This window comes from Euprymna scolopes, unplaced genomic scaffold (assembly GCF_053919585.1).
Source record: "Euprymna scolopes isolate OS-2025 unplaced genomic scaffold, ASM5391958v1 sca1, whole genome shotgun sequence".
In the NCBI taxonomy this organism is placed as follows: domain Eukaryota; kingdom Metazoa; phylum Mollusca; class Cephalopoda; order Sepiida; family Sepiolidae; genus Euprymna; species Euprymna scolopes.
In genome coordinates, this window is record NW_027633102.1 from 2235478 (window position 1) to 2245477 (window position 10000).

Below are 10000 nucleotides of genomic sequence, written 5' to 3' on the forward strand. Positions count from 1 at the left end.
CAAGACGCCTCTACCGACACCACCACACCAGCGGGCAGTTTAGCGAGCTTGCCAACTCCTCTGCCTCCTCAAGCGCTTCCAGACGCCTACCGACACCACATGCTGCTGGCTGGCTGTCTGTTGTTACAATGGAATTTAAAAAAAAAAACAAACAAAAAACCCCAACTCTATTAAGATTTTCGATAGTTGGAAAATAATAATAAATTAAGATTTTCGATAGATTGAAAATAATGATAAATTGATTTTAGCAGGGCTGCTGAGTTAGCTTATAGGAGCGAGCTAAAGTAAGAAAGAAACACGCCGAAACACACCGACCGGCACCCCCGACGACGACCACGGGTAAACGGCGGGACTAACTGTGACTCTCTTAAGGTGTGAGGAGGCTTTGCCTCTTAAGCAAGTTTGACTGACGCCTACCGACACCGGTCAGGTCGGCGAGGCTCCCGGCGGCCCCGAGCGGGACCACAGGTTGCGGAAGGCGTCCAAGTGAGCGGCGGCGACGCCAGGAGGCCCCCGGGGTCGACTCCGCGGCCCCCGGGTCGGTGTGCGGGCCTCCAGAGCTCGATAAAGTAGTGGTGTCGCTAGCGGTCGAGAAGGCACTTTTCGACGCCTACTGCCACCCCCACATGGCGGTAGGCGCAAAACTGGAAAATCGCCGACCAGAAATGTCGCTTCGTATAATCGACGTTTTTTTTGACCACCATTTTCAGGTGTCGGAGGTGGGTCTGGACGAATACCAACACCATTTCTGGGGTTTCACAACCGCCCGGCTTCTCCGACATATGTTGGAAAGGAGTAGCGATCGAGCGAAGGGGGCTGTCGGTAGGCGGCCGCGGGTTGCATGTGTGCCCGGGACAGCACCCCCATCCAACTAAGGGGTGTCCCCCGGGGGCCAGGGGGACCTCGTCCAGGTCGGCCGGGCGCTTCCAGACGCCTACCGACACCGGTCAGGTCGGCGAGGCTCCCGGCGGCCCCGAGCGGGACCACAGGTTGCGGAAGGCGTCCAAGTGAGCGGCGGCGACGCCAGGAGGCCCCCGGGGTCGACTCCGCGGCCCCCGGGTCGGTGTGCGGGCCTCCAGAGCTCGATAAAGTAGTGGTGTCGCTAGCGGTCGAGAAGGCACTTTTCGACGCCTACTGCCACCCCCACATGGCGGTAGGCGCAAAACTGGAAAATCGCCGACCAGAAATGTCGCTTCGTATAATCGACGTTTTTTTTGACCACCATTTTCAGGTGTCGGAGGTGGGTCTGGACGAATACCAACACCATTTCTGGGGTTTCACAACCGCCCGGCTTCTCCGACATATGTTGGAAAGGAGTAGCGATCGAGCGAAGGGGGCTGTCGGTAGGCGGCCGCGGGTTGCATGTGTGCCCGGGACAGCACCCCCATCCAACTAAGGGGTGTCCCCCGGGGGCCAGGGGGACCTCGTCCAGGTCGGCCGGGCGCTTCCAGACGCCTACCGACACCGGTCAGGTCGGCGAGGCTCCCGGCGGCCCCGAGCGGGACCACAGGTTGCGGAAGGCGTCCAAGTGAGCGGCGGCGACGCCAGGAGGCCCCCGGGGTCGACTCCGCGGCCCCCGGGTCGGTGTGCGGGCCTCCAGAGCTCGATAAAGTAGTGGTGTCGCTAGCGGTCGAGAAGGCACTTTTCGACGCCTACTGCCACCCCCACATGGCGGTAGGTGTAAAATCGGAATAGACCGGACCAGGAATGTCGAGGGGGAAAAAAATGACAAAGTCCTGGTGTGCCTAGGCGTCGAGAAGGCACTTTGCGACGCCTACCGACATCCCCATGTGGCAGTAGGCGTAAAACTGGAAAATCGCCGACCAGAAATGTCGCTTCGTATAATCGACGTTTTTTTTGACCACCATTTTCAGGTGTCGGAGGTGGGTCTGGACGAATACCAACACCATTTCTGGGGTTTTCCAGTTTGAAAGTTTTATAAAACATGTTCGGTAGGAAGCACACTTTGGTGTGTCGGTTCGTCGGAGCAGCGACTCTTTGCCTCGTGGTGGTCCGGAACGTCTCTACGGGCTTGTCGCAAAGGCGTCAGAAAGTGGCATCTCCGCCGCCTAGGGCTGTCACCGTTATCGCTGTCGCCGCGCTCCAACTTGTTTTGATCCGCCGCCTTCGTTCCTGCCAACCGTGCGCCCGCTCATCGTCGTTAGGTTATAATACGTGGTACGTGTGTGTGCTTCTCCGTGGACCTAGGGCTGCTCGACGTGTCGAACGATATGTTGGAACAACTAACGGCTCCTTTTCCTGGTTCCATAGTCGTCGTGGTACCCGCGTCGTCAGCCATATCTATGTCCACCATGTTTAGCCGATACGTTTGCTGCAGCTTCTGCTTCCGCCTCAGCGTTCGCCGCTCTCAGCCGCCGCTGTTGTTGCTGCCGTTCTGCCATTCAACCACTACCTGCGAATCTTTCGATGATCGGCCGAACGACCCATCGCTGTGCGACCGATAAATCCTCCGGATTAGGGAGAAACGCCGCCGCTCTCTGCCGCCGTCGAACGGAAAAACGTACATTGTAACGAACGAACGAACGAACGAACGAATTAACGAACGAGCGAACAAACAAACAAAAATAGCCGCGGGGGATGCACTATGTAGATCCTGATCCCCTTGTAACCATACGTACGTTGTTCGATGCTCTCCCGTCCTGGAAGTCGCCGCAGCAAACAGGAGGATGAGCAGCAGCAGGCGCCGCCGCCGTAACCGCCGCCTGCCTGCCGCCTCCTACTCCTGTCAGCGTCCGATCTCACAGCCGTGTGAACGTTCGCTGACACCCGATTTCTTTCCGTCTGGCAAAACCTTGGACGTCCCGCTCGCGGTACACGTGCTGCAGCGACTTCTCGTCCGACAACGCATAAGCGTCGACGTCTGCCGCCGCATCTTCTGATACGTGGACGGTGATAGCGCTAGTCCCTTCTTGCGCCACCTCCACCTTTGTTAGCGCCAAAGAAGATCGATCGAGCAGTCGTGGTCGCAGTCGATTAACCCGTTTTCACCGTCCGCAGTTCCCAAGCCGCCGATCAAGTCGTTGCTCTTCTTGTTCGTTCTTCCCATACCGTCGATTTGCACGGCTGCCGGATGAGCCATCCTCTGTCCGGCGAAGCGCTCACGTCAGTGATCGATACTTGCACCGACAGTCCTCCCGCTCGCGACTCGGTGCTCGAATCGGACTCGTTCGTTTTTATCTCGATGCGATTGTGAAAAGTCGTCAATGTCGTGTGTGTCGACGATGTTGTTCGCCCGGTCCGCCGCGTTGTTGTCGTTTTTTTTTTTTTTTTTTTCCCCTAACGTTCGCCGTCGCACGGACGAAAGGGTGAGAAAAAAAAAAAAGCTCGAAAAAGCCGCCCAAAAAAATCGGACCGAGGAGCCGCTTGCGAGAACGCGCCATGTGCACGTTGTCTCTCCTCGGTTTTCCGAGCACGAACACGACGCCGGTCGGTCGGTCGGTCGACGAAGGCGACGACGAAGGTGACGGGAAAATTTACGCCGCCGCTGCCCTGGTCCAGCTCCTCCCCGATGACGGCTGTGATGTTGACGTTGACGTTGGCGACGACGACGACGACGACGGAGACGACGACGACGACGAGACGGCATCGATGGCGACCACGATGACGACGACCTCGACGAGTTCAGTCTGCACCTTGACCTCCGATGTCCGTGTGCACTGCCGTCGTGCTGTTTGTCGTTTGTCGTATGTATCGCTGTCAAGGGTGCCGTTGTCGTTGTTGTTGTCGACGTTGTTGCTTGCTCTCTCGTCTCGGTCGGTTGGTACGTTGATGACGACGACGACGACGACGAAGACGACGACGACGACGACGAGACGGCATCGATGGCGACCACGATGACGACGACCTCGACGATTCCAGTCTGCACCTTGACCTCCGATGTCCGTGTGCACTGCCGTCGTGCTGTTTGTCGTTTGTCGTATGTATCGCTGTCAAGGGTGCCGTTGTCGATGTTGTTGTTGTCGACGCTGTCGTCTGTTCTCTCTTCTCGGCCGGCTGTGACGTGGACGTTGACGACGACGACGACGAGACGGAATCGATGGCGACCACGATGACGACGACCTCGGCGAGTTCAGTCTGCACCTTGACCCTCGATGTCCGTGTGCACTGCCGTCGTGCTGCTTGTCGTTTGTCGTATGTATCGCTGTCAAGGGTGCCGTTGTCGTTGTTGTTGTCGACGTTGGTCGCTTTCGTTCTTTGAGTCTCGGTCTCGGTCCAAGTCAGGGGAGAAACAAAAAAGAGGCCATCAGCGCGGGCAGCGCGCTTCTACTGACGGCGAACCCCCTCGAAAAATAAATAAACACGTGCCCGTCGTTGTAGTTGTCTGTCTTATGTCGGTCGGTCGGTCGGTCGGTCGGTCTGTCGTTCTGTCGAAACAAAGTCCCAAATTCCAACGATACCTGGTTGATCCTGCCAGTAGTCATATGCTTGTCTCAAAGCTTAAGCCATGCAAGTGTAAGTTCACGCCACGCATTAGAACGGGCGAAACCGCGAATGGCTCAGGAACCGGACCTAATCCTCGGGACCGTATTCCTCCTCGGAGGCGATGGATAACTGTGGCAATTCTAGAGCTAATACATGTGACACAGGCCGCGATCGGTCGGCGCGCCGTCGTCGCCACGCCTCGCGCGCTGGCACCCGCGTCGGCCGTTCCGGGTCGCGGCGCTACATATTAGACTGAGACCGATGCGCGTCATTCCGTCCTCCCGTCGTCGGCGTTCCCGCTCGCGGGTCCGTTCGGTGGCGGGGCTCATAGGGCGGCGCGCTCCGCTTTGGTGACTCTGGATAACTCACTGGTCGATCGCACGAGCTTTCACGCCCGGCGACGGGTCTCTCGAGGGTCCGCCCTATCAACTGTCGACGGTCGGTTAAGTGCCTACCGTGGTTACTACGGGTAACGGGGAATCGGGGTTCGATTCCGGAGAGGGAGCATGCGAAACGGCTACCACATCCAAGGAAGGCAGCAGGCGCGCAAATTACCCACTCCCGGCACGGGGAGGTAGTGACGAAAAATAACGACGCGGGACTCTGTCGAGGCCCCGCGATCGGAATGAGTACACTTCAAATCCGTTAACGAGGACCAACCGGAGGGCAAGTCTGGTGCCAGCAGCCGCGGTAATTCCAGCTCCGGTAGCGTATATTAAAGTTGTTGCGGTTAAAAAGCTCGTAGTCCGAACTCGGGTTCGTGGTCGCGCAAGCGGCCCCGGGGCGGCGGCGCCATCGTCCGTCGTTGACTTTGGTCGTCCGTTCGCATTCCCGGCCCTTTCCGCCGGTGTCAACCGCTAGCATACCCGCCACGCGGTCCTGCCGGCGAGGTGGACGAGGAGGTCGTGATCGGGATCCGGGAAAAAAAAACAAGTGGTCGTCGGTTCGGTTCCGGGAGTAGTCTAACGGGGGGGTGCTACGTGTGTGTGTTTGGGTGCGTTCATTCGCATCCCCGCACTCTGACCCCCGCGCTTCTCTCCCTCTCCCTTTCCGCGCGTTCCTCTTTTTTTTGAACCCCCCGGTCCGCTCCGAGTCCCTGCTTCGTGTCTTGTCTGCGCGCGTGTTGCGGTCGGCGGTTTCTCCTCCAAGGGTGCTCTTAACCGAGTGTCCGCGGCGGCCGGTACGTTCACTTTGAAAAAATTAGAGTGCTCAGAGCGGGCTGTTCAAGCTTGCATACGATAAGCATGGAATGATGGAAGAGGGCCTCGTCTACGTCTGTCGGTCTCCGTCTACGGCGAGGCAATGATCGAAGGGAGCGGTCGGGGCCACTCGTATTGCGACGTTAGAGGTGAAATTCTTGGATCGTCGCAAGACGAACTGCAGCGATGGCGTGTGGCAAGCACGTTTTCCTCGATCAAGAGCGAAAGTCGGAGGTTCGAAGACGATCAGATACCGTCGTAGTTCCGACCGTAAACGATGCCGACCGGCGATCCGCCGGCGTTCGCTTCCATGACCCGGCGGGTAGCCTGCGGGAAACCAGAGTTCGGTTCCGGGGGGAGTATGGTTGCAAAGCTGAAACTTAAAGGAATTGACGGAAGGGCACCACCAGGAGTGGAGCCTGCGGCTTAATTTGACTCAACACGGGAAAACTCACCCGGTCCGGACACCGGTAGGATTGACAGATCGATAGCTCTTTCTCGATTCGGTGGGTGGTGGTGCATGGCCGTTCTTAGTTGGTGGAGCGATCCGTCTGGTTGATTCCGATAACGAACGAGACTCCGGCCTGCTAACTAGTGCGCCGATGTCAGTGATTTTTACGGCGGGCTCGGCGTCCTCCGTGGCGCTCGGGTCCGGGTCGGTTTTCTCACGCACTTCTTAGAGGGACGGGTGGCAGAAAGCCACACGAGGCGGAGCGATAACAGGTCTGTGATGCCCTTAGATGTCCGGGGCCGCACGCGCGCTACACTGGAGGTATCAGCGGGGACTTCGCCCCGGCCCGAGAGGGTTGGGAAACCTCTGAACCACCTCCCGTGATAGGGATCGGGGCCTGTAACCAACCCCGTGAACGAGGAATTCCCGGTAGGCGCGGGTCAACAGCCCGCGTCGATCACGTCCCTGCCCTTTGTACACACCGCCCGTCGCTACTACCGATCGAACGGTCCGGTGAGGTCCTCGGATCTGGCCGACGACGCCGCCGGGCAGTGCGCGACGTGTCCGTCACGACACTCGTGCATCTACGCCTCGGCGTTCGATGCCTGGAGAAGACGACCGAACCCGATCGTTTAGAGGAAGTAAAAGTCGTAACAAGGTTTCCGTAGGTGAACCTGCGGAAGGATCATTACCGTTTTCCCGTTCGAGACTGGTTTGTTGTTTTCCGGCCTACCTCCTCTGTCTGTCGGCGTCAACGCCTCGAATGCGCGCAAACAAACCTATAAAAGGCGGAGCGAGAGATAGATTTGTGGTGACGCGGAGGTTTTTAAAGCCCCAGCTCTTCTTGCTTGCTTCCGCGTCTTACCACCTGTTTGTTTTTTCGCCCACCGCAAGTGATGGCCGCTTCTTCTTTGCCTTGTCGCCGCTTTATCGTTTTTTGTTTTTTTGCAGCCGCTGTGCCACCGCCGCTAGCTAAAAACAAACTACTCGCGACATTGCAATGCCGTCACGCCTCCTCGCACAGACCTCCTCGCACACTACTAAATCTATATAAACAAAAACTAATATAAAAAAACCCAAGTGCTGAACCCTGGACGGGGGATCACTCGGCTCGTCCGTCGATGAAGAGCGCGGCCAGCCGCGAGAACTGATGCGAATTGCAGGACTCAGTGAACATCGACACCTCGAACGCACATTGCGGCCCCGAGATCCCTTGTCTCGGGGCCACGTCCGGTCGAGAGGCGGAACGTTACATGTCTTTCTCCGTTAACGAAACGACATCTTGCCGTCCCCGTGCCCGCCCGGTCCTCGGCACGGTGGTAACCGGGACGTCGCAGGAGCGAGTGACGAGGGGGAAGAAAAATAAAAAAAGAATTGACTCCTTTCAATGTCTTTTTTTTTTTTAAAACCCTCTCCGGCCTCCTCCTTCGTCTCCCGCTGGCAGACCGCGGAGTCTTTTCCCTTTTCGACCGCGTGAAGAAACACTGTGGAGGAGGAGCAGGAGGAGTCTGTCCGAAAGCAGCCGAAGGGAGAACAAAACAAAAAAAAAGCACCGACCTAACCGACTGCCGACGTAAGCGCCGCCTGCTCGTCTCGCTCTCTGCCTCATGAAGGTGTCTCTCAGCGACGCCTCGAGCAGCGCGACGAGCACGGCCGTCGCACCGTAAAAAGGTGGCCGCGTCGTAGGCAACGTCGGATGGGGAGGACCCAGGCTTTTTTTTAATTGTTGGCTTCTTCATTTTCGGTCGGACGGGCGCTATATCGGCCAGCCGTCGTCACACGGAGGGTACCGATCGAGATTCCTCTCCTCCAAACACCACACTCTACTAAAAACCGCCGCCCTCGGCTCGGACGAGACGACCCGCTGAACTTAAGCATATCGCTAAGCGGAGGAAAAGAAACCAACCGGGATTCCCTTAGTAACGGCGAGTGAACCGGGAGAAGCCCAACGCCGAATCCCGTCGCAAGTAAAAGGCTTCGGGACGTGTGGCGCATGGGTCGAAGGCAGCCGTTCGTTTTCGTCTCGCATAGTTCGGAGTTCCCTCGATCGGGGCCGCCCGCGGCGGGTGCCAGGCCCATTCGGTGCGGACGGCGAGCGACGGCCTTCGATCCGAGAGTCGGGTTGCTTGGGAACGCAGCCCAAATCGGGTGGTAAGCTCCATCCAAGGCTAAATACCGGGACGAGTCCGATAGTCGACAAGTACCGTGAGGGAAAGTTGAAAAGAACTTTGGAGAGAGAGTTCAAGAGAACGTGAAACCGCCCAGGGGTAAACGGGTGGGACCGCTCACCGCGATCGCGGGGGGACTCAGTCCGGTGCTGCCTAGGCTCGAGCCCAAACTCGATGTGTGTTCTTGAAAGAGAGGCCGTCGCGGCACAGGTCGTCGTTCGTCGTGTCCGCGGGGGACTCGTTCCCCGCGGTTCCAGCTTTTGTGCCCGCGTCGCCGACGAAGGAGACGGGCCGCGTGGATAGCGGGAAGGGAAACGTGGTGACGACCGCGGCGTCGGTAGGTGGCTGCGTCGGTTGGCTGCGACGGAGGGGACTCGTCCTCTCGATCGCTGCTGCCGCCGGGCCCTAACCCGCCGCATCCGTCGCCGCCGCTTCTTCTTTCCTCCTGCTCCCTCCGCGCGCGACTCCGCTGCACCCGTCCCCTTCATCATCGCTCGGCGTAATCATGGCGCGGGCGCTTCGGCGCGACCTCCGCGCGGCCGGCACCGGACGCACTTCCCCTCCGGTCCGTCGTCGCGACCCGTTCCCGGCGTGCAGGTCGAACACGCGGGTTTTTTTCCGTAGGCGGCAGGCGTTTCATCACCCTGAAAACCCCCGTCTTCCCACCTTGTGAAGTCGGGGGCCACCGGCCGTCGGGCCCGCGAACGTAACTGCCCCTTTCTGCCGGGAACGGAGGAAATCTGACACGATCCGTTACACGTGGCGAGCCGGTCCGTTTTGATCCCGCCGGAAGTCGCGTGCGGGCGACGCACTCTGTGTGTCGCTCCTTAGGCGCCCCACCGTCTCGGGCGCGTGCGCGATGAGAGGCGGGATAGGACTGGCGCGGCCTCGCCGTCACGCACCTCGCCGACGTTTCGGGTTCTTGTCGGGGGCAACCCCGCCCGCGCCCGTTTCCGTTTCCGGAGAGGTCGCTCGGCGACGCTTTTTTACTCGAGCCGCCCGCCACCCCGGGTCAGCGACGTGCATCGGCAACCCACCCGACCCGTCTTGAAACACGGACCGAGGAGTCCTGGCCGTTCGCGAGTCGTAGGGGCCACCTCTGACTAACCCCGAAGGCGAAGCGAAAGCGAGAGAGCGTGTAGGAGGGCGTCGATCGGGAGAGGTGTCGTGGCAAAGTCGTCCGGGGGTCGTCGGGGGGTGTCGTCGGTCTCGTGCCGTCGTCTTCTCCTCGCCTCACCCGCCTCCGAGCCGTGCCCGATCCCGCCGGCGCGGCGTTTTCGGCCTTCCGCCGTCGCTGCTGCGGTGCCCGCAACTTTTCCTTTTTTCTCTCTTCCCGAGAGAGATAGGAGAGGGAAGGCTCGTGGCTGACGTGCGGTTGTTTTTCCCTCCTCCCCGAGAGGGGACCGGCGCATCATCCAAAAAGGGGAATTGCCGGGCGCCAGCTTCCATATCCTCCTTCCGCCCATCGGTGAGATCCCGCGGCTTGAACTAGTCCTATTTTGTCGTCGAGTTTAGGCGCTGCGCGCGGGCGCATCACCCCCGGGTCGGTTTCCCCTTTTTCCGAGTACGACTCGGCCGACTCTGGCGTAGCGAGCGACCAGGGACCCGAAAGATGGCGATCCACGCCCGGTCGGGATGAAGCCAGAGGAAACTCTGGTGGAAGTCCGAAGCGCCTCTGACGTGCAAATCGATCGTCGGAACCGGGTGTAGGGGCGAAAGACCAATCGAGCCGTCTAGTA

The 10000-nt window shown here is 59.2% G+C and overlaps 2 non-coding genes and 1 pseudogene across 2 annotated transcripts in view; all 3 read left to right on the top strand.

The window, feature by feature from the left end:
- The first annotated feature begins 4415 nt into the window (after positions 1-4415).
- On the top strand, positions 4416-6784 carry LOC145273493 (small subunit ribosomal RNA; annotated as a pseudogene).
- A 395-nt stretch (positions 6785-7179) lies between these two features.
- Positions 7180-7337, top strand: LOC145273365 (5.8S ribosomal RNA). The gene has a single exon (XR_013866358.1). It is a non-coding gene; the product is annotated as a 5.8S ribosomal RNA (ribosomal RNA).
- Positions 7338-7930: 593 nt separating this feature from the next.
- Positions 7931-10000, top strand: part of LOC145273163 (large subunit ribosomal RNA) — a 5721-nt gene continuing 3651 nt past the window's right edge. Inside the window, exon 1 of the ribosomal RNA XR_013866194.1 lies at positions 7931-10000. This exon is cut by the window's right edge and continues 3651 nt beyond it. This is a non-coding gene — a ribosomal RNA (large subunit ribosomal RNA).